We start from the raw sequence: 24,764 nt of genomic DNA, 5'->3' as shown, positions 1-24,764 counted from the left end.
TACAATCATGGCAGAAGGTGAAGGGGAAGCAAAGCACATGTTACATGGCAGCAGGAAAGAGAGAGACAGAGTAAGCAAGGGGGAAGTGCCACACTTTTAAATGATCAGATCTCTTGAGAATTTACTGTCACAAGAACAGCATAGTGGAAACTGTCTCCATAATCTAACCACCTCTCACCAGGTCCTTCCCTTGACACAGGAGATTAGAATTTGAGATGAGATTTAGGTGCGGACACAGAGCCAAACTATATTAATGATCCTACCTTAATAAAGTGCCTTCTTGCTCTCTAAGTTCAGGAAGAGACCAAGAATGTCCACTCTCATTAGTGCTGATCAACATCACAGTGGAATTTCCAGCGAATGCAATAAAAGAAAAAAAAAATAAAATGCATATGAAATTTAAAGGAGAAAAATAAAAAATGAATCTATTTACCCGAGACTTGTTTTTCTATATAGAAAATCTCAAAGACTTGACAAAGAGTCAATGTGTTTAAATATGTTAAGCAAGAATACAAAGTCAATATTCAAGTCAATAGTATAGCCATGTTGCTATGCAGACATTAATAGTATATTTTAATGTCTAGCTTGTCTGGTATCTCCTATGGTTCCCCTTTTCAAGAGATTTTTAAAAGTTCTTTCTTAATTTTAACTTTCCATAGGAACTTCATTATTAATATTTGTTGTTTCAGATAAAAATGAATAATAGCTTGTTAACAATTGTATTTGGATTGCATCGTGTATAAAAGGACATTAGTAAGGCAAGAGACTTGTGTATTGAGATTGTGTTGATTTTGATATGTTCTTATAGTTCCTTAAATATAGTGTATTTAATTTTATTAGGATGGATATATACACATACAAACACATACACATACATACATGTGTGTGTCTGTGTATCAGAAAAGCAGACTAGCTAGGCATCTTTACACCTTCATGTTGTTGTGTAAGTTATCCAGGAACAAAAAATGGCTTTCCATTTGTTCAAATATACTTGCAATCCTTTCAGTAGTTTTCTTTTCTTTCCATAGAGATGTTGCATTAAAAAAAATCAAATCCCCAGCATTTTATATTTTTCTTACTCTTTTAAATTGTTTTTCTCTTCCATTACATCTTGTATCTATTAGATTGGTGCAAAATTAATCGCAGTTTCCCCATTAAAAGTAATTGCAAAAACCGCAGCTACTTTTGCACCCACCTATATTTGTGTATGTGGAAGAAGTAGAACTAGACAGAAGAAACTGCTAAACTGTTACACAGGCCTAAGGAGGCTTCAGCCTACTTGGTACGGAATGCTGCAGCAAGGATTACCTATGATATAACATCAGGGGAGTTTGTTCTCTGCAGCTGATACAGACCCTGAAGCTACTGCGTGCTGAAAGCTAGCTTACAAGTTCCTTCCCCAACGGTGGGGCACAAGTCTGTCTGTGGAAAGAAATTTGTGTAGTGCATCTGTCTGCCATGAGCTGGGAATCATTACTTGAAGCTCAGGGAGATGGCTAAGGGTCTGAGGAGGCGAGAGTTAATAAAGTGGCCTGAGGAATATTTAATGGATAAACATAGGAAAGAGATTTTGAAAAGGAGATTGAGAAGAAGACCAGAAGGTGGAGAAAGTTCTGGTATTATGTCAAAAATCTCACTTTTATAGGATAAGGATTGAAAAATATTGATTTTTATTAACAGATGATTTATCATGTAGGTTTTGACTGTGTGTTTTAATACAAAAATGAATGTTAGTTAGTGTGCAATGTGAGGTAGAGTGAGAAAAAATTCTCAAGGAAATTGGGCATATTAAAATATTAGAGAAATGATCTAGAATAAAAGAATAAATTAAAGATATAGGAAGAGGGGGACTAACTAATAATAATAAATATTCAAACACCCCAGACCATATTTGAAATAATAATTATTTATTTATTTATTTATTTTTGAGATGGAGTCTCTCTCTGTCACCCAGGCTAGAGTGCAGTGGCGCAATTTCAGCTCACTGCAACCACCGCCTCCCAGGTTCAAGTGATTCTCTTGCCTCAGCCTCCTGAGTAGCTGGAACTACAGGCGTGTGCCACTATGCTCAGCTAATTTTTGTATTCTTAGTAGTGATGGGGTTTCACCATACTGGCCAGGCTAGTCTCAAACTCCTGACCTTGTGATCTGCCCACCTCGGCATCCCAAAGTGCTGGATTACAGGTGTGAGCCACCATGCCCGGCCGGAATAATTATTTTTTTTAGAAGATTAGTGACATTTTATTCATTGTGACTGGATGGTAACAGAAAATGATTGGTGTGTTTGCAGTAAGTTCACGGTGTTTGTGACAGTAGCTTAATGGAGTATTTTGTGTGTTAAAAAGTCAGTCATTTAATGAAAGTGAGAAAGAAGGTAGAGAATAAGATTAAAGAACTTGGAGAAGCCTGACTCTTATCTAAAATAGTAAAGATTGAGAGAGAAAGTTAAGAAGAAAATTACCAAGATTTCTGGACTTCATTGAAAGCCCAATTAAGGTTGGAACAGTATATATATAGTAACATCAGTCAAGATCTGTGCTGCCGAATACATAGCCAGTAACCACATCTGGCTATTATATTAAAATTTAAATGAATTCTAATTAAATAACATTTACAACTTAGCTCTCTAGATGTAATAGTCATATTTCTAGTGCTCAGCAGTGGCTAGTGGATATTGTATTGGACAGGACAAATATAGAACATTTCCATCAATACAGAAAATCCTGTTGAGTTAAACAAGTGAGATCAAGATCCTAAAGCATTCCTTCAAAGAACTGTAACAGGAGATGAAATGGCTTTACCAGTATGGTCCTAAAGACAAATCACAATCATTGCCATGGCTTCCCAGAGGTGGAAGTTATCTCTTCAAACCAAAGTGGACTAGTGAAGAGGAAAGGCCATAATAATAGTTTTTTGGGATCTTGAGGTATTTTGCTTATTGACTTTCTAGAGGGCCAAAGAATAATAACATCTGCTTATTATGAGATTTGATAAAGTTAGCCAGAACTATAGCAGAAAAATGCCTGAGAAAGCTTCACCAGAGAGTCCCTCTCCACCATGACAATGCTCCTGTTCATTCCTTTCATCAAACAAGGGAAATTTTGCAAGAGTTTTGGTAGGAAGTCATTAGGCATCCACCTTTAACTCTTGATTCAGCTATGTTTGACTTCTTTATGTTTCCTAATCAAAAAAAAAAAAAAAATCTCAAAAGGGCACCCATTTTCCTTCAGTTAATCATGTAAAAAAGACTGCATTGACATGGTTAAATTTTCAGGACCCTCAGTTATTTAGGGATGCACTAAATGGCTGGTATCACTTACAAAAGTGTTTTGAATGTGATGGAGCTTATGTTGAGAAATAAAGTTTATGTTTTTAATTTCTATCCGTTTATTGAACTTTTTTCTCAAACTTCTTGAGGTCCACTCATATAACTGATCATTACAAGTCCTTAACACAATGCATGGAACACTTACCCTTGTTTTCATGTATCTGCAGACTGCAGGCCTAGGTAGTTCTTTCCTAACTGCCGTATATAATATGGCTTTCACACTTACTCTCTTTCCCAGCAACAATGATTACTGCCTTTACATTGGAACTATGTTACTTATTTTGATTTATTTTATATCTTGTGTCTTATATTATTAGCCCAAAAAACAGAGACCATGCCACTTCACTTTACTGCTATATCCTATATGCTTCACACAGAACTTGGCACATAGTAGAAACTCAACAAACATTTACTGAATAAATAATGTCAGGAAAATAATAGGCATTCAAGTAACTATACTTTTCACTTTTCTCCACAAGGCAGCATTTGTTCTATGATTAATACATGAATTAAGAATTATTTTTATTTATTTTCTTTGTGTTACAAGATTGCATTCATAGATTGTCTGACATCTTAAGCCTCTCCACCCACCACACACACACAGACACACATACACATATATGAAAGTAGTTTACTTGAAAAATTAGTCTTGTTTTAATATCATATTATAAAATATGTTTCATATTTTTAATTTTAGACTACTTAAAATTGAAAATTTAAATTATATTTAATTCATTATATATATGTGTTTTTAAACATCTTATAAATGTGGTTAGGTTACATAGTGTATAATGTTTGGTTTACTTTTTAAATTTTCCTCTTTTGCTCATCTTTCTCCCTTGAACTTTTTGCTTTTTCTCAACTGATATTACTACTCTGACCACTCCTGTTTACTGGTGGAATGTGTTTTCATATCTATGCTTGTGTAATTATAATCAAACATATATGGGATCATACTATACTATTTTGAGTCATGGCTTTTTACTCAATAAGACCTTGCAGATTCAATTGACTGGTATCCCTCCAATGTATTTTTAATATCCATATGAGAGTACATGACATGAATGTACCATCATCTTTGCATTTTTTAAATTATGAACACGCACAGTATTTCTTTATGTTAGTCCAGCATCCAATGCTGCAATACAAATGCTGGAAGCATTCACTTACTTTGATTTCCATGGGACATATCCAGGAGAATGACTTAGGTTCACAAGGTATTTTTCCAAACAAATTACATCAATTCACATTTCTATTGACTATGACCTCTAAAGTCTTGCCATAAATAGACCTTATAGTTCTTTTGCTCTTTGTGTGATCGATATAAATTAACATGTTATTCTATTTTATTTTGAACATTTGGATTTATTTTGAAATTTGGATTTTCTAAACAAATCCAAATGTTCTTTTCATATCATTTAATCAGTTGTTCAACTATAAATATGGGTAAGTCTGAAAGTTTTCCATGAAAAATATTCATTTTCAAGTCACATTTCTTTAATTTTTTAAAGAATTACGCATGTTCTTTTGGTTACTGGGTACATCTCAAGAAAGGCTGTGATACTCAAATTTGTCATGTTCCTTAAGGAGCAGCCTGAGTCCACATTTGGCCTATGTGCCAGAAAAGCTGGTGGATTTCATGCTCTTTCAAACTTATTTTATTCTATATTTCTGAAGACAAAATTAAAGTTATTTTACATGAAAATTAAACTGCTCTATATTATTTTATGTTATAAAACACACTGTATTGTGTCTAAAAATTGAGTCTTTTGAACTTGAAAATGAATTAAGGCAAAATAGTACATTCCTTACCCCTTATATAAATAACATAAATCTTTCCAAGATTAATAGAAGTCAATATGGAAAAAAAATCTCAAAAAGACAACATAAGTTTTCTACTGATTTTATTTCTACTACTCTTGACAGAAGTATATCTGTTCCAAAAATTGAACTTTTAATATTAGTGAATATACACATATGTTGTAGGGAAAAAAATTACATGAATGCTTGCTTTGCTTAGGAAAACACATGTTCTGGAAAGTCTTTTATTTTTATTTATTTATTTATTTATTTTTATTATACTTTTAAGTTTTAGGGTACATGTGCACAACGTGCAGGTTAGTTACATATGTATACATGTGCCATGTTGGTGTGATGCACCCATTAACTCGTCATTTAACATTAGGTATATCTCCTAATGCTATCCCTCCCTCCTCCCCCCACTCCACAACAGATCCCGGAGTGTGCTGTTCCCCTTCTGGTGTCCACGAGTTCTTATTGTTAAATTCCCACAAATGAGTGAGAACATGCGGTGTTTGGTTTTTTGTCTTTGCAATAGTTTGCTGAGAATGATGGTTTCCATCTTCATCCATGTCCCTACAAAGGACATGAACTCATCCTTTTTTATGGCTGCAGAGTATTCCATGGTATATATGTGCCACATTTCTTAATCCAGTCTATCATTGTTGGACATTTGGCTTGGTTCCAAGTTTTTGCTATTGTAAAGAGTGCCACAATAAACGTGTGCATGTGCCTTTATAGCAGCATGATTTATAATCCTTTGGCTATATACCCAGTAATGGGATGGCTGGGTCCAATGGTATTTCTAGTTCTAGATCCTTGAGGAATCGCCACACTGACTTCCACAATGTTTGAAATAGTTTACAGTCCCACCAACAGTGTAAAAGTGCTCCTATTTTTCCATATCCTCTCCAGCACCTGTTCTTTCCTGACTTTTTAATGATAGCCATTCTAACTGGTGTGAGATGGTATCTCATTGTGGTTTTGATTTGCATTTCTCTGATGGCCAGTGATGATGAGCATTTTTACATGTGTCTTTTGGCTGCATAAATGTCTTCTTTTGAGAAGTGTCTGTTCATATCCTTTGCCCACTTCTTGATGGGGTTGTTTGTTTTTTTCTTGTAAATTTGTTTGAGTTCATTGTAGATTCTGGATATTAGCCCTTTGTCAGATGAGTAGATTGCAAAAATTTTCTTCCATTCTGTAGGTTGCCTGTTCACTCTGATGGTAGTTTCTTTTGCTGTGCAGAAGCTCTTTAGTTTAATTAGATCCCATTTGTCAATTTTGGCTTGTGTTGCCATTGCTTTTGGTGTTTTAGACATGAAGTCCTTACCCATGCCTATGTCCTGCATGGTATTGCCTAGGTTTTCTTCTACGGTTTTTATGGTTTTAGGTTTAACATTTAAGTCTTTAATCCATCTTGAATTAATTTTTGTATAAGGTGTAAGGAAGGGATCCAGTTTCAGCTTTCTACATATGGCTAGCCAGTTTTCCCAGCACCATTTATTAAATAGGGAATCCTTTCCCCATTGCTTGTTTTTGGCAGGTTTGTCAAAGATCAGATGGTTGTAGATGTGTGGTGTTATTTCTAAGGGCTCTGTTCTGTTCCATTGGTCTATATCTGTGTTTTGGTACCAGTACCATGCTGTTGTGGTTACTGTAGGCTTGTAGTTTGAAGTCAGGTAGCGTGATGCCTCCAGCTTTGTTCTTTTGGCTTTTTTTTTGGTTCCAGATGAACTTTAAAGTAGTTTTTTTCCAATTCTGTGAAGAGAGTCATTGGTAGCTTGATGGGGATGGCATTGAATCTATAAATTACCTTGGTCAGTATGGCCATTTTCATGATATTGATTCTTCCTACCCATAAGCATGGAGTGTTCTACCATTTGTTTGTATCCTCTTTTATTTCATTGAGCAGTGGTTTGTAGTTCTCTTGAAGAGGTCCTTCATGTCTCTTGTAAGTTGGATTCCTAGGTATTTTATTCTCTTTGAAGCAATTGTGAATGGGAGTTCACTCGTGATTTGGCTCTCTGTTGGTCTGTTATTGGTGTATAAGAATGCTTGTGATTTTTGTACATTGATTTTGTATCCTGAGACTTTGCTGAAGTTGCCTATCAGATTAAGGAGATTTTGGGCTGAGACGATGGAGTTTTCTAGATATACAATCATGTCATCTGCAAACAGGGACAATTTGACTTCCTCTTTTCCCAATTGAATACCCTTTATTTCCTTCTCCTGCCTAATTGCCCTGGCCAGAACTTCCAACACTATGTTGAATAGGAGTGGTGAGAGAGGGCATCCCTGTCTTGTGCCAGTTTTCAAAGGGAATGCTTCCAGTTTTTGCCCATTCAGTATGATATTGACTGTGGGTTTGTCATAGATAGTTCTTATTATTTTGAGATACGTCCAATAAATACCTAATTTATTGAGAGTTCTTAGCGTGAAGGGTTGTTGAATTTTGTCAAAGGCCTTTTCTGCATCTATTGAGATAATCATGTGGTTATTGTCATTGGTTCTGTTTATATACTGGATTACGTTTATTGATTTGTGTATGTTGAACCAGCCTTGCATCCCAGGGATGAAGCCCACTTGATCATGGTGGATAAGCTTTTTGATGTGCTGCTGGATTCAGTTTGCCAATATTTTATTGAGGATTTTTGCATCGATGTTCATCAGGGATATTGGTCTAAAATTCTCTTTATTTGTTGTGTCTTTGCCAGGCTTTGGTATCAGGATGATGCTGGCCTCATAAAATGAGTTAGGGAAGATTCCCTCTTTTTCTATTGATTGGAACAGTTTCAGAAGGAATGGTACCAGCTCTTCCTTGTACCTCTGGTAGAATTCGGCTCTGAATCCATTTGATCCTCGACTTTTTTGGTTCATAAGCTATTAATTATTTCCTCAATTTCAGATCCTGTTATTGGTCTATTCAGAGATTCAACTTCTTCCTGGTTTAGTCTTGGGAGGGTGTATGTGTTGAGGAATTTATCCATTTCTTCTAGATTTTCTAGTTTATTTTCATACAGGTGTTTATAGTATTCTCTGATGGTAGTTTGTATTTCTGTGGGATCGGTGGTGATATCCCCTTTATCATTTTTTTGTTGCGTCTATTCGATTCTTCTCTCTTTTCTTCTTTATTAGTCTTGCTAGAGGTCTATCAATTTTGTTGATCTTTTCAAAAAACCAACTCCTGGATTCATTGATTTTTTGAAGGGTTTTTTGTGGCTCTATCTCCTTCAGTTCTGCTCTGATCTTAGTTATTTTTTGCCTTCTGCTAGCTTTTGAATGTGTTTGCTCTTGCTTTTCTAGTTCTTTTAATTGTGATGTTAGGTTGTCAATTTTAGATCTTTCCTGCTTTCTCTTGTGGGCATTTAGTGCTATAAATTTCCCTCTACACACTGCTTTGAATGTGTCCCAGAGATTCTGGTATGTTGTGTCTTTGTTCTCGTTGGTTTCAAAGAACACCTTTATTTCTGCCTTCATTTCGTTATGTACCCAGTAGTCATTCAGAAGCAGGTTGTTCAGTTTCCATGTAGTTGAGCAGTTTTGAGTGAGTTTCTTAATCCTGAGTTCTAGTTTGATTGCACTGTGGTCTGAGAGGCAGTTTGTTATAATTTCTTTTCTTTGACATTTGCTGAGGAGTGCTTTACTTCCAACTATGTGTTCAATTTTGGAATAAGTGTGGTGTGGCGCTGAAAAGAATGTATATTCTGTTGGATTGGGGTGGAAAGTTCTGTAGATGTCTATTAGGTCCACTTGGTGCAGAGCTGAGTTCAATTCCTGGATATCCTGGTTAACTTTCTGTCTTGTTGATCTGTCTTATGTTGACAGTGGGGTATTAAAGTCTCCCATTATTATTGTGTGGGAGTCTAAGTCTCTTTGTAGGTCTCCAAGGAGTTGCTTTATGAGTCTGGGTGCTCCTGTATTGGGTGCATATATATTTAGGATAGTTAGCTCTTCTTGTTGAATTGATGCCTTTACCATTATGTAACGGCCTTCTTTGTCTCTTTTGATGTTTGTTGGTTTAAAGTCTGTTTTATCAGAGAGTAGGATTAAAACCCCTGCCTTTTTTTGTTTTCCATTTGCTTGATAGATCTTCCTCCACTCCTTTATTTTGAGCCTATGTGTGTCTCTGCACATGAGATGGGTTTCCTGAATACAGCACACTGATGGATCTTGAATCTTTATCCAATTTGCCAGTCTGTGTCTTTTAATTGGAGCATTTAGCCCAGTTACATTTAAGGTTAATATTGTTAAGTGTGAATTTGATCCTGTCATTATGATGTTAGCTGGTTATTTTGCTCGTTAGTTGATGCAGTTTCTTCCTAGCCTCGATGGTCTTTATAATTTGGCATGTTTTTGCAGTCACTGGGACCAGTTGTTCCTTTCCATGTTTAGTGCTTCCTTCAGGAGCTCTTGTAGGGCAGGCCTGGTGGTGACAAAATCTCTCAGCGTTTGCTTGTGTGTAAAGGATTTTATTCCTCCTTCACTTACTTATGAAGCTTAGTTTGGCTGGATATGAAATTCTGGGTTGAAAATTCTTTTCTTTAAGAATGTTGAATATTGGCCCCCACTCTTTTCTGGCTTGCAGAGTTTCTGCCTAGAGGTCAGCTGTTAGTCCGATGGGCTTCTCTTTGTGGGTAACCCGACCTTTCTCTCTGGCTGCGCTTAACATTTTTTCCTTCATTTCAACTTTGGTGAATCTGACAATTATGTGTCTTGGAGTTGCTCTTCTCAACGAGTATTTTTGTGGCGTTCTCTGTATTTCCTGAATATGAATGTTGGCCTGCCTTGCTAGATTGGGGAAGTTCTCCTGGATAATATCCTGCAGAGTGTTTTCCAACTTGGTTCCATTCTACCCGTCACTTTCAGGTACACCAATCAGACATAGATTTGGTCTTTTCACATAGTCCCATATTTCTTGGAGGCTTTGTTCATTTCTTTTTATTCTTTTTTCTCTAAACTCTTCTCGCTTCATTTCATTCATTTCATCTTCCATCACTGATACCCTTTCTTCCATTTGATCAAATCGGCTACTGAGGCTTGTGCATTCGTCACGTAGTTCTCGTGCCTTGGTTTTCAGCTCCATCATGTCCTTTAAGGACTTCTCTGCATTGGTTATTCTACTTAGCCATTTGTCTGGGTTTTTTTCTTTTTTTTTTTTCAAGGTTTTTAACTTCTTTGCCATGTGTTCGAACTTCCTCCTTTAGCTCGGAGTACTTTGATCGTCTGAAGCCTTCTTCTCTCAACTCATCAAAGTCATTCTCCGTCCAGCTTTGTTCCATTGCTGGTGAGGAGCTGCATTCCTTTTGGGGAGGAGAGGTGCTCTGATTTTTAGAGTTTCCAGTTTTTCTGCTCTGGTTTTTCCCCATCTTTGTGGTTTTATCTACCTTTGGTCTTTGATGATGGTGACATACAGATGGGGTGTTGGTGTGGATGTCCTTTCTGTTTGTTAGTCTTCTTTCTAACAGTCAGGACCCTCAGCTGCAGGTCTGTTGGAGTTTGCTGGAGGTCCACTCCAGACCCTGTTTGCCTGGGTATCAGCAGCGGAGGCTGCAGAACAGCGGATATTGGTGAACAGCAAATGTTGCTGCCTGATTGTTCCTCTAGAAGTTTTGTCTCAGAGGAGTACCCGGCCGTGTGAGGTGTCAGTCTGCCCCTACTTGGGGGTGCCTCCCAGTTAGGCTACTCGGGGGTCAGGGACCCACTTGAGGAGGCAGTCTGTCTGTTCTCAGATCTCTAGCTGCGTGCTGGGGAACCACTACTCTCTTCAAGAGTGTCAGACAGGGACAATTAAGTCTGCAGAGGATTCTGCTCCCTTTTGTTTGCCTGTGCCCTGCCCCCATAGGTGGAGTCTACAGAGGCAGGCAGGTTTCCTTGAGCTGCGTTGGGCTCCACCCAGTTTGAGCTTCCCAGCGGCTTTGTTTACCTCCTCAAGCCTTGGCAATGGCAGGCGCCCCACCCCCAGCCTCACTGCCACCTTGCAGTTTGATCTCAGACTGCTGTGCTAGCAATGAGCGAGGCTCCATGGCCATAGGACCCTCCGAGCCAGGCATGGGATATAATCTCCTGGTTTGCCCTTTGCTAAGACCATTGGAAAAGCACAGTATTAGGGTGGGAGTGACCCGATTTTCCAGGTGCCGTCTGTCACCCCTTTCTTTGACTAGGAAAGGGAATTCCCTGACCCCTTGCACTTCCTGGGTGAGGCAATGCCTCTCCCTGCTTCGGCTGGTGCTCAGTGCACTGCACCCACTGTCCTGCACCCACTTTCCAACACTCCCCAGTGAGATGAACCCGGTACCTCAGTTAGAAATGCAGAAATCACCCGTATTCTGCATTGCTCACACTGGGAGCTGTAGACTGGAGCTGTTCCTATTCGGCCATCTTGGCTCCACCCTGGAAAGTCTTTTAAACAAAAGTCTATCAGTATGTCTCATTTACAAATGCAAAATTGTGTAGTCATGTTGCTATGTTTGAGTATTCATTTATTTCCTACATTAAATGCTTTTATCTTTTGACTAAATTTTCAGAAACTATAACTAGCACAAACAACAACTCTAAAATGTCATAGCCAAGAAGTATTCATTGTTTAATGAGTTCTTGCACTTTATCTTACTTTAAAATATAAGATACATACAAAATGTAAATGGTCTCATAATGCTCCTTCATATCACATCTTGTAAAACCAGTTTTTTAATTTATTGCACATTGGATGAAGAACAACTGGAAAACCTCTGCTTAATTTACAATGTCTTGTATAACTTATAAATTTTGCAAAACTTTCAGCCACTTTACTCATGTTGACCATAGCTATAGTTGAGTTTTTAATTGTATTTAGAAAATGACCCAATGTAATCACATAACATGTTTGAAAGTCTATGTTTTATCTACCTCTCTTCCCAGGGGTTGCTAATTGGTAGGCAAATTCACCAGAAGTTGTGATGAACCCACATCAGCCAGTAGGGCACTGCAAATAATTCCATGGTGATGGAAGTGGATACAATGTTAGAGATAAAAATAAGGGTGATAGAAAGACAAAGGTCAATTAGTTTCAGTTTGGACCTCTCTAAATTCAATTTCTCGCAACTATAATATGATGTGGTGCCTAAAGCTGTCATGAAGGCCACACAAAACTCTAGGATGTTTCCTGCAGCTTAAAGCTTTATGTTATGCATTATCTTTTGTGGCAGAATTTGCTAATCACTGTTTTTGAGTAATGAATGTGAGATAATTATGATAGCTTGAGAAGTGTAGTAAGTGTAACTACAGAAATTTTACAAACTTACGGTGTTTTCTTAAAAATAAAGACTGGTAAACCATTTTATTGCAAAGTGTGGTAAATTTGGTCCAATAACAATTTGTCCAGTTTTAAGGATGAAAGGAATAAGGTATGACCCATGGCCTCAGTAAAAAAAAAAAAAGTGTGAAAAGGCCATAAAAAAGACAAACATGCACACGTATGTTTATTGCAGCACTATTCACAATAGCAAAGACTTGGAACCAACCCAAATATCCATCAATGATAGACTGGATTAAGAAAATGTGGCACATATATACCATGGAATACTATGCAGCCATAAAAAAGGATGAGTTCATGTCCTTTGTAGGGACATGGATGAAGCTGGAAACCATCATTCTCAGCAAACTATCGCAAGGACAAAAAACCAAACACTGCATGTTCTCATGCATAAGTGGGAATTGAACAATGAGAATACTTGGACACAGGAAGGGGAGCATCACACACTGGGGCCTGTCATGGGGTTGGGGAAGGCGAGAGGGATAGCATTAGGAGATATACCTAATGTACATGACGAGTTAATGGGTGCAGCACACCAACGTGGCACTTGTATACATATGTAACAAACCTGCACGTTGTGCACATGTACCCTAGAACTTAAAGTATAATAATAATTAAAAAAATAAAGTGGGTCTCCTGTAAACAACAACAACAAAAGACAAACCCGTCCAAAGCGAAGAAGTGATGTTAAAAAGCAATCAATGCAGCCTTTTTATTTCACAATGTGTAAAATGTAAATAAAAATGACAAAATGTAAAACCAGTACCTGTATTTCAAAATACACATTTAGCTATATTTTCTATAATTCTAAAAATCTACATTAATTTTTTTCTTCTTATTGTGTGTTCTTCTCCTTACTAAATACCTATACTGTGTTTCAGGCATGGGGTCTTACCTAAATAGTTATGGCAGTAGCCCAAATTCGGGCCATTTTTCCAGACTCCTCATCCTTCTCATTCATCTATTCTTTTCATAAATTACACTGCCTTAATTTTTATATTCCAAAAAAATTGTTGATGTGAGTAATCAGTAGTTCTCATTGTATGTCCATGAGTAAATGTACTACATATATAATCCTTCATTGAGACATCTCTTCAAAACTAAACCTTATCCAAAAGTCAGGATTCAGCGTCTATAATAGGAAATAATCCTTAAAATAGGTATACCATTCAAACCCTTTTCATGTCACATTTTGCTTTTCTGGCAAGTTTTAAACAAAGAAATTGGAAATATAATGATTTAGAGACTCAAGCTTTGCCACATATATTGGTGGATTGTGGGGCAATTTCTATGTTTATTTATCTGATTCACAGTTCTTATTCTAGATATCTAATATACAAACTCGTAATGATCACATACAACATATTTTCTGTGAGGGTGAATTATGAAAGACGTAAAATAATGCATTTTGGGTGCTAAAGTGCTGCATCAGACACCTTAATTTGCTGCAAATAAGACCAAATTAGAGTTTAAAATGAGAACATTGCTACCTGGTGCTTCTGGTAGCAATGCAGCATCCTAACAGCATGTAAGCCATCACAAGATTTAGAGCTCAACTCAATCAGTGGCAACAAAATTAGAAATAAATAGAGAAGGATCAATATAAAGTGTTGTCTGGAGTAATGAAACAACCATGGGCTGGAAAAATCTATTTTATTTTTCTTCTCTTAGTTAGGTGATCAGGAAATATCTGACTTAGCCCAGCAGAAACTGTTTACTTTGTTTATAAAGAGAAGGAAGAATCATTGTAAAATACTATATATTATATGTAAATGTAAACAGAAACGTATGTAATATATATGTACCTATCTTTTTAAAATCAATTGACAGAACAATAGGACACTTAAGTAACACAGGTTTGTCATTAAAATTATATTCAAATTAATTAAAATTGGTAAACCAGTTTTAAATAAATTTACAATTTGACATGTTATTGCCTAAACTCATTATTTTTCCTTGAATGTATTCCTTCAGGTTTAGGAGGTCATGATATTATTTTTGCAAACCTACCTACATAAGGAACTTCTAATGCATTTTAGTGTCCATATATGTGATATATCATGGAAAGAGAACAGTAACAATCAAGATTGCTCATCGTACTCGGAAGTTTTGAGTACAAGATCTGACCTGTGAGCTGGGGAGCTTTGAGCTGCCTTATTAATGTGATCAGGATATGACAGTAATGTGACTTGTTAAAATCTTCGCTACAGCTTCATCCTGATGGTTCAGCATTGATGGTTAGTGGAAGAACCAGCATTTTTATGGTATTATTACAGGGCTGGAGTTTAATCCTTGTGGTTGCAACTATGTGGCGGAGCAATCCAATGACAGACTTTACCACTCTAGCCTTTGTGTTTGGTGAAGCATCAGTCTTTCCCTTTAATGACAGAGCTAGAGGTAGAGTCTTAGTATCCAAGCACTGCAACTGAGGAAGTTGAGTTTTCTAAACCTAACCTAAGCCAGTTTCTGTAACATTTTGAGAAAGAGAAAATACTTTTCATATATACATATATATTAAATGTATATATTATATATGTATATATAATATATACGTGTGTATATATATATATATGAAAGGTCATATTATGTATATATATTGTGTGTGTGTGTGTGTGTGTATATATATATATATATATATATATATATATATATAAAACAGGTCACTTGGCAGATGATCAGTCTTAGGCTATTACCTCTTACACTTCAATATCTTTGTTTGAAAATGACTTATAATACATTTGAGTATTGAATGTTCAGTAAACTGTGAGCTTAATTGAAATTTTACCTATAAATTTGATCTATGGATAGAGAGACTTTTCTCTTGAAAATTTTTTTTTTCAAGCTTGGGGTTACAGTATATCTACCAAATCAAACATAACATTTAAATTCTATTGAGCACGGCCGGGCGCCATGGCTCACTCCTGTAATCCTAACACTTTGGGAGGCCGAGGCGGGTGGATCATGAGGTCAGGAGTTCAAGACCAGCCTGACCAATATGGTGAAACCCCGTCTCTACTACAAATACAAAAATTAGCTGGGAGTGGTGGCAGGTGCCTGTAACCTCAGCTACTCGGGAGGCTGAGGCCGGAGAATTTCTTGAACCTGGGCGGCAGAGGTTGCAGTGAGCCGAGATCACGCCACTGCACTCAAGCCTGGGTGACAGAGTGAGACTCTGTCTTAAAAATAAATAAGTAAATAAATAAATAAATAAATAAATTCTATTGAGCACAAAAAAACTATTAAGTGGAAATTTAAACACACACACACACACACACACACACCAGAAAAATCTTTACAACTAAAGGAAGGGTACCATCACCAATTAATATACATTTCCTTTAACAGATTTATAAAGCAAGAGGTTATCTGCTCACTGGAAGTGATCCTTTAGAAAAACATTAGTTGTTTTGGTGCTCCATTTTTTTTAAATTCACATAAATCTATAGTGACAACGTTTTTATTAATCATCCAATAAGTACATTGTTTGTACATGTAATATATAAATATGTACAACTATTATGTATCTATAAAAATTAAAATTAAGTGTAATGCACATCAACACACACCCACAGGAGCACAACCAAAATACTCCCAAAAGTCATTCTATAGGTTCAAAATATTTGAGTATAATATTATCATATGTATAGGGAGATATTTAGAATTATTTTTCAATTTTTAAAAATGTTTGATTTTGTACTCTTTATATATATAAGTGATAAGATAAAAGAAATAGAATTCACTTTCTTAATCTTTAGCACACTATACAGAAAATTTTATAATACTTCACCTGTTGTTTCACTGCATTCTTACTGAAATTATATTAAAAATGTAAAACCTCAGATATTTTCATTTAAATATTATTACATTCAGAGTGATTGTACTGGAATGTCAACGATTCTAATGCCAGTTTGGGTTGGCATTCATTTAAAGTACGTGGTTTTATAAAACTGTTGTCATAGAAAAAAATTAACATAAAACATTTTAATGCTACAGTCGCATTTATCAATAGTTCCAGTTTATGCATGCAAATTCAAATGAGCTTATATTTTCTTTAATCTACTAAAGCCAGATGTGTAATAAGTCATTTCAGAAAATAAACAATTTGCTACCTTTGTAGCTAGAAGTAATGTAATCAACAAGGTTGAATTAATGCTTTTTGTAGGCTGCTATGTCTATCATAAAAGAAGAATGCAGACATAATTACCACCTTAGACCTTTGTAAAGGTGAAGAAATGTTGCTGCTGTACCTCGAAGGTGGGTGATAATGAGAAACAGCTGATTCATTTTCTGTGCCTTTGAGGTGGTCACCTGAGATACCACCTCTTTCTCAGGTATTCAGAATTAGGTCACAGTCTGTTATCAGATTTCTTAAACACTATTTGCAGAAAATTCATTTCAAGAAATAAAACCTAACACTACTCAAAAATTATTGTATGGATATTCTGAAAACATGTAAAATGAAATTCAAAACTAGATTTTTTTCTTAGCCAAAATATTATACTTCAGTTGTATCTTTAAATCCTTACTTAGTTGGTTGGATTCTAGGTATTGGGAGAGGTCAAGCACTAACAAAATTAAAGTGAAGGGAAAAGGATAGTTTCTTGCTGGTATCTATATTTTTCTTTTTCTTTTTTTTTAATTATTGTTTTTGCCTCCTTCTTTTGTACAAGAAGGAATAGATGTGTGTTCTATCCTAATTGAAGATGTGAGGGTGAATTTAGCAACAGTAATGTGACTCAATTTTTTCCTTTTAAAGTACACATTTTTTCCACCATAGATTAATTCTGCCTGTTTTGAATCGTATAGAAATAAAATCATACTGCATGTACAGACGTACTCAGTTTCTGTTTTCTTTCAGATATCTGTGATATTTATTCATTTTGTCACACTTAGCAGTAGCTCAATGTTTTTTGTTGCTGTGTAGTACCCTTTTGTGATTTATCGTAATTTATTTAATGTTTACTGCTGATAAATACTTGATTTTTTTAAGAATTGACAAATGAGACCTAATAAAACTAAAAAGCTTTAGACAGCAAAATAAACTGTCAATGGAGTAAATATACAACCTACTGAATGGGAGAAAAATTTTTGAGAACATCTGACAAAGGACTAATATCCAAAACCTATAAGGAACTTAAACAAATTAACACACACAGAAGAAACAAACAGCCCCATTAAAAAGTGGGCAAACGACACGAGCAAACCCTTTTAAAAAGAAGACATAGATGCGGCCAATAAGCATATGAAAAAATACTCAACATCACTAATCATCAGAGAAATGCAAACCAAAACAATAATGAGATATCATCTCACATGAGTCAGAATGGTTATTATTAAAAAGTCAAAAAGTTACAGATGCTGGACAGGTTGCAGAGAAAAGGGAACATTTATACACTGATGGTGGGAATGTAAATTAGTTCAGCCATTGTGGAAAAAAGTTTGGCAATTTCTCAAAGAACTTAAATAATTACTATTCAACCCAGCAATCCCATTATTGGATATATACTTAAAAGAATACAAGTCATTCTACCATAAAGACACATGCAAGTGTATGTTCATTGCCGCACTAGTCACAATAGCAAAGATATTGAATCAACCTAAAACTTATCAACTGTAGACTGGATAAAGAAAATGGGGTACATATGAAATACTATGAAGCCATAAAGCAACAAGGTAATGTTCTTTGCAGGAACATTAATGGAGCTGGAGGACATTATCCTTAGTGAACTAATGCAAGAACCAAAAACCAAATACTGCATCTTCTCACTTATAAGTGGGAGCTAAACATCGAGTATACATGGACACAAATAAGGGAATAACAGACTCTGGGGCTTCCTTGAGGTGGAGGATGGTAGGAGAGCTAGATAAAAAAACAAACAAACAACCTATTGGGTACTATTCTTATGACTTGAGTGAAAAATAATCTGTACACCAAACTGCTGTGACATGCAATTCATCTATATAACAAACGTGCATTTGTATCCCTGAACCTAAAATAAAAGTTAAAAATAAAATAAAATACTTATTTTTTTTCTAGTTTATGCAATTATAAATAAAGCTGCAATTTATGTTTGGGGGCAGGACTTGTGGTGGATATATTCATTCATTTCTCTTGGGTATATACCTTGAAATGAAGTTACTCTGTTTAGCTTTAGTAGATACCACCAGACAATCTTCCAAGACTTATTTTTCATCATGACTTATTCCAGGAATAAATTTTCTCTTATTCTATTTAAGTAAATGTCTTCAATTTCATTAATTATATCTTCTGTTGTTTCCGGAATGCTGATAATTTTAATGAATTCTTAATTATAGGTATTGTATTATTTTCAATTCTTTACAATTATTTTAATACTTTTTCTATAGATTGAATATCTCTATTGAAAATCTTCACATTTTGAAATTTTATCCTTTTCTCCTATTTTCTTGACTGTATTCTCAGAATTTTAAAGTAACTTTGGCAACTCTTATGGGAATCGTCTGTAGGTCTGTTTTCATAGTCTGTTTTTATTCCTTTTTGATCATCTGGTCATATTTTATTTCAAGTTTCTGAATTTTCAGTAGAACCCATATTATTGTGGATGAAAACATTTTAGAAGGGCTAGGTGATATGACTTTTTATATACGATTTATTTTTCTCTTGGCAGGTAGATAGAGTACCAGTGGATCTCTTTGATACTATATTGGGTTGGTTTTAGATTATCACTGGATGATGAAATCAAAATTGATGTCTAAAATTTTTTAAAAATTGAAACTATCTCTTACTATATTAAGGGAAAATTGTTTCTATTGGACATATAATTTCCAAGTAGAGCTGAGAACTCATCTTCCATAGGGACTTTGATGAGGACAGAATTCATGTATTGGTAGACTTTCAGAAGCATGAGTGAGCTGACATCAACCACACAGGTTGTTATTTGAAAATAGGCTGTTTATCAGTTATCAAGCATATAGATGCATATTTATTGGAATCATGTGTATGATTAGCTGACTACCATAAATGAGAGATTTACATTGATTTATTGGCTTGTAAAAATGCGTTCACTGAGTTGCCGCTGATCAATGAAACTCAGATTTTGATGGCTATTTACAACCATGGCTACAGAATAATCAGTTTTTGCTTAAATTTGTGGGAAATATTTTCATTCTCAAGGGTTGGCTGGGTCTGGTTTATTTTAGTTTTGCTTTCACTTACATGGTATAGCTATAACTTCTGTGGTGTGCCTCTTACTTTTTAGAAATGATCCTGCGTTCTACACATCTGTTTAAACTATGTCAAGCTCCAACATCTGTTTCCTCAAGCCACTAATACTACTGCTTTCAGCTTGTACTCTATTTCTATAAAAAATTAAGAAAAAAATCCTCAGAGGAAACATAAGATGAATATATAGCTTATCTTATACGCTTAATGTTTCTCAGTGATTGTCTATGCTCATATCCTTCCTCTATTGGTTATTCTCCAAAATTTCATATATATATAGTCTCACATTTACAGTTATTTGCAGCAAAAAAGTCAGTCCAAAATAAGCTAATCTATCTTTGCTGAAACTGAAAGTCTTAGAAAAGAAAATTAATTTTAAAAATTAACTCAAGGGAGTCAGAGCAAGATGGCAGAATAGAAGCCTACACCATTTGTCTCTCCTGCCGTGAGAACATCAAATTTTAATATCTATCTGCACACAGAAAAGCACCATCACAAGAACCAAAAATCAGGTGAGCAATCACTGTACCTGTTTTTAACTTTATATCACTGAAAAGGCATTGAAGAAAGTAGAAGAGTTAGTTCTGAATTGCCAATCCCACCCCTCCTCCATCTTCAGCTGTGCAACAAAGAGAGCCTGTGCACTTGAGGGAGGGAGAACACAGCATTTGGGGGACTTTACATTGAACTCAGTGCTGTTCTGTCATAGCAGAGAGGAGAGAAAAGCCATGCTGGGCCCAGGCAGTGCCCATACATGGAGGGAGCATTTGGACCAGCCCTAGAAAGGGGAATTGCCTATCCCAGAGGTTAGAATTTGAGTTTCTCAGCAAACCTTACTACCATGAGCCAAAGTGTTCTGTGGTCCTAGGTACACTTCAAAGATATTCTAGGACACAAGGACTGCAAGTCTTAGGCAAGTCCTAGTGTTTGGCTGGGCTTAGAGCCAGTGGACTTCGGCTTGTCACCTAGGGAGACACCTCCAGGACGGCTAAGGGAGAACTTGTGTCACCCCTCTTCAGGCAGATCAGCTCAAGAAATGAAAGTGACTCCTTCATTTTGCTTAAGGAGAGGAGATCAAAGAGTAAAGAGGACTTGCATCCTGAGTACCAGCTCAGTGACAATAGGATACGCCACCTGGCAGAGTTGTGAGGCCACCATTCCATGCCCTAGCCTCCAGATGACATTTCTAGGCACAGTCTGGGCCAAAAGGGAACCACTGCCTTGAAGGGAAAGACCTAGTCTTGGCAGGATTTGTCTCCTGCTGATTAAAGAGCCTTTAGGCACTCAATAACTAGCAGTGATACCCAGGTAGTACACTGTCGGCCTTAAGTGAGACTGAGATGTGCTGGTTTCAGGTGTGACCTAGCACATTCCCAGTTGTGTTAGCTGTGGAGAAAGACTCTTGTTTGAGAAAAGCAGACGGAAAAGTCAAGGGGACTTTGTCTTGCACCTTAGGTACCAACTCAGTCGCAGTGGGGCAGAGCAAATAATAGGCACTTGGAGTCCTCAAGTCCAGGCCTAGGTTCTTGGGCAGCATTTCTAGACCTACCCTGGGCTAGAAAGGAGCCTACTGCCATGAAGGGTGAGTCCCTGGCCTGCCAGCGTTTACCACAACCTGACTCAAGAGCCCTTGGGCTCTTGAGTGCATATTGGCGGTGGCCTAGAACAAACCCCCATGGGCTGGCAGTGGTGGTAAGCACAAGGAGAGGCTCCTTTGCCTGTGGAAAGGAGAGGGAGAAGTGGGAAGGACTTTGTATTGTGGTTTGAGTGCCAACTTAGCTGTGGTAGAATAGAACATCAGATAATTTTGTATAGTGTTGGACTGTAATCCCTGGCTCTCAGACAGTATCTCTGGATCCGCCTGGGGCCCATGGGAACTCACCACCCCAAAGGGAAGGATACGAACCTTACTGGCTTCACCAACTACTGATCTTAGAACCCTACAGCCTTGGGTGAATATAGGTGTTAGGCGGTAATGGTTACTGAGAGCCTTGTGTGAGACCCAGTGCAGTACAGGCTTCAGATCTGTCTCAGCAGAGTCCCGTGGCAGTGGCCAAAGGGGTGCTTGGATCACCACACTCCCAGTTCTAGATGACTCAGCGCAGAGAGAGAGACTCCATTCGTTTGGGAGAAAGTAAGGGAAAAGAACAAGAATCTCTACCTCATAATCCAGATAATTTTTCTAGATTTTATCCAAGACCACCAAGGTGGTACCTCTACAAGTCTGCAAAATCCACAACATTATTGGGCTTAGGGCCCAAGTTCCTTCAAATACTTGTAAAGCTTTCCCAATAAGTACAGGCACAAACAAGCCTAGACTGAGAAGGCTGTAATAAATACCCAACTCTTCAATGCCCAGACACAGTCACACATCTGCAAGTATCAGCACTATCCAGGAAAATATGACATCACCAAGTGAACTAAATAAGGCACCAAAGACCAATCCTGGAGAAACAGAGATATGTATCCTTTCAGAAAGAGAATTTAAAATAGTCATTTTGAGGAAACTCAAAGAAATTCAAGATAACACAGAATAGTAATTCAGAATTTTATCAGATAAATTTAACAAAGACATTGAAATAAAAAAGATCAAGCACAAAGTCTAGACATGAAAAATGCAACTGACATACTGAGTAATGCATCAGAATCTCTTAATAGCAGAATTTATCAAGCAGAAGTAAGATTTAGTGAACTTGAAGACAGGCTGTTTGAAAATACACTGTGAGAGGAGACAAAAAAAAAAAGCACACATATGAGATCTAGAAAATAGCCTTAGTAGAGCAAATATAAGAGTTATTGGCCTTAAACAGGAAGTAGAGAAGGAGACGGGTAGAAAATTTATTCAAAGGGATAATATCAGATAATTTCCCAAACCTAGATAAAGATAGCAACATTCAAACACAAGAAGGTTATAAAACACTAAGCAGATTTAACCAAAAGAAGACTATCTCAAGGCATTTAGTAATAAAACTCCCAATGGTCAAGGACAAAGGATTCTAAAAGCAGCAAGAGAAGTGAAATGACAACATACGATGGAGCTCCTATACATCTAGCTGCAGACTTTTAAGTGGAAACCTTACAGGCCAGAAGTAGCATAATATATTTAAAGTACTAAAGGAAAAAAAAAAGGCTCTTACCCTAGAATAGTATATCCACCAAAAATAACCTTCACACATGAAGTAAAAATAAAGACCTTCTCACACAAACAAAGGTTGAGGGACTTCATTGACACCAGACCTGTCCTACAAGACATACTAAAAGGAATTCTTCAATCTGAAAGAAAATGATATTAATTAATAAGCATGAGGAAATCATCTGAAGGTACAAAACTCATTGCTAATAGTAAGCACGAAGAAAAACAGGTTATTATAACATGTAATTGTGTTGTGTAAGCTACTCATATCTTAAGTAGAAAGACTAAATGATCAATAAAAAATAATAATTAGGACAACTTTTCAAGGCATAGACAGTACAATAAGACACAAAGAGAAACAACAATAAGTTAAAAAGCAGGGACAGAAAGTTAAATTGTAGAGATTTTATTAGTTTTCTTTTTGCCTGTTTATTAGTTTTTTGTTTATACTATCAGTGTCAAGTTGTCATCAGTATAAAATAATGGGTTATAAGACATTATTCTGAAATTGAAAAAATACAATAGATATACAAAAAATAAAAAGGAAGAAATTATTAATGGCAATAAATCATACCACCAGAGAAAATCACCTCCACTAAAAGGAAGACAGGAAAAAATGAAAGAAGGAAACAAGGAAGAGAAGACCACAAAACAACCAGAAAACAAATAACAAAATGGCAGGAGTAAGTCCTACTTATTAATAATGCCACTGAATGTAAGTGGAGTAAACTAACCAATAAAAAGATAGAGAATAGCTGAATGGATGAAAAAACAAGACCCAATGATCCATTACTTACAAGAAACACTTCATCTGTAAGAGTCATGAAGGCTGAAATTAAAGGATTGGAAAAAGATATACCATTCAAATGGAAACAAAAAAAGAGCAGAAGTAGTTATACTTATATCAGACAAAAGATGTTTCAAGACAAAAAAAGTAAGAAGAAACAAAAATGGTCATTATATAATGATAAAGCAGTCAATTCAGCAAGAGGATATAATGATTGTAAATATATATATGTATATGTATATATATATATATATAAAACACTGGGGCATATAAAGCAAATATTATTAGAGATAAAGAGAGAGACTCACCTCAATACCTCAATACAATAATAGCTGAAGAATTCAACACCTCATTGTCATCATTGGACAGATCTCCTAGGTAGAAAATCAATAAAGAAAAAATGGGCTTAATCTGCATTATAGAACAAATGTACCTAATAGATATGTATATAACATTTCATCTAATGGCTGCACAATATTTTTTCTCCTCAGGCCATAAATCATTCTTAAGGATATACCATATGTTAGTTTACAAAATAAGTCCTAAAACATTAAAAAAAAACTAAAATATCAAGTACATTCTCTGACCACAGTGAAAGAAAACTAGAAATCAATAACAAAAGGAATTTTGGAAACTATATGAACACATAGAAATTAACTAATATGCTCCTGAATGACCAGTGAGACAATGAAAAAATTAAGAAGAAAGTTGAAAAATGACTTAAGTATTAATGAACACACAACATAACAAAACATATGGGATATAGTGAAAGCAGTACTAACTGGAAGTTTATAGCTATAAGTGCCTACATCAAAAGAAGAAAATGTTCAAACAAATGATCTAATGATGCATCTTAAAGAACTGAAAAAACAAGCGCAAACTCAACCCACTATTAGTAGAAGAAAATAAATAATGAAGATCAGAGCAAAATAAATGAAATGAAATGAAGAACACATACAAATAAAATAAAAAGGTGCTTTTTAGAAAAGATAAACAGAACTGAAAAAACTCTATGCAGACTAACAATGAAAAAAAAGAGAAGACTCAAGTAATTAAAATCAGAGATGAAAAAGGAGACCTTACAACTGATACTTCAGTTGTACAACTGATACTTCAGATATTAAAATGATCATTAGTGACTACTCTGAGCAATTATATGCCAATAAATTGGTAAATCCAGATGAAATAGATAAATTCCTATAAACATACAACCTACAAAGA

At 36.0% G+C, this 24,764-nt stretch overlaps 1 long non-coding RNA gene across 1 annotated transcript in view; it reads right to left on the bottom strand.

The window, feature by feature from the left end:
* Positions 1–262: 262 nt before the first annotated feature.
* Positions 263–24,764, bottom strand: part of LOC107967779 (uncharacterized) — a 42,838-nt gene continuing 18,336 nt past the window's right edge. The window contains exons 5-6 of the long non-coding RNA XR_001708496.3: positions 23,852–23,917; positions 263–329 (exon numbers count right to left, since the gene is read on the bottom strand). This is a non-coding gene — a long non-coding RNA (uncharacterized LOC107967779). The remainder of the gene's footprint in view (positions 330–23,851; positions 23,918–24,764) is intronic.

This window comes from Pan troglodytes, chromosome 10 (assembly GCF_028858775.2).
Source record: "Pan troglodytes isolate AG18354 chromosome 10, NHGRI_mPanTro3-v2.0_pri, whole genome shotgun sequence".
NCBI lineage: Eukaryota > Metazoa > Chordata > Mammalia > Primates > Hominidae > Pan > Pan troglodytes.
Note: the sequence above shows the minus strand (reverse complement) of the source record. Positions and strands in the feature narration are given on the sequence as shown.